Here is a 481-nt window from a genome sequence, read left to right on the forward strand (position 1 = left end):
TAGCAACATAATTAATCATTGACGTATTGTTAAAAAAGTTTTAATTATGTAAAAATAAATATTATTAAAGTTTTGTAAAAAAAATATATTTTTTTAATTATGCAAAGACAGAAACATCGCTGATATTTAAAAAGTTTAGGGCCAGTAACTTTTGTATTTTCTGGCCAGCACTTAACCATCAAAATAAAAGTGAGTGATTTTTCACCATTAGATATAATCTCACACCATTAAAAATATTATTAATAGCCACTTAATTGTTACAAAACACCAAAATTGTTGGCCCTAGCATTCCTCTTTAATAAAACTCCACAACATGTATAACACACGCAGTTTGAGTTATTTTTAGAGAATTCACCGCTAGTGACTCAATATATATAAAAAAGTTTTCTCATAGATCATTCGGGTGTGGTATACTGGTATTCCTTTTTCTTTTTGTTTAGATATTTTCCAATGCCATTTTCATGAAGCTGACCTCGGTGTG

The sequence above is a fragment of the Arachis ipaensis genome, chromosome B02, assembly GCF_000816755.2.
Source record: "Arachis ipaensis cultivar K30076 chromosome B02, Araip1.1, whole genome shotgun sequence".
NCBI classification, from domain to species: Eukaryota; Viridiplantae; Streptophyta; class Magnoliopsida; order Fabales; family Fabaceae; genus Arachis; species Arachis ipaensis.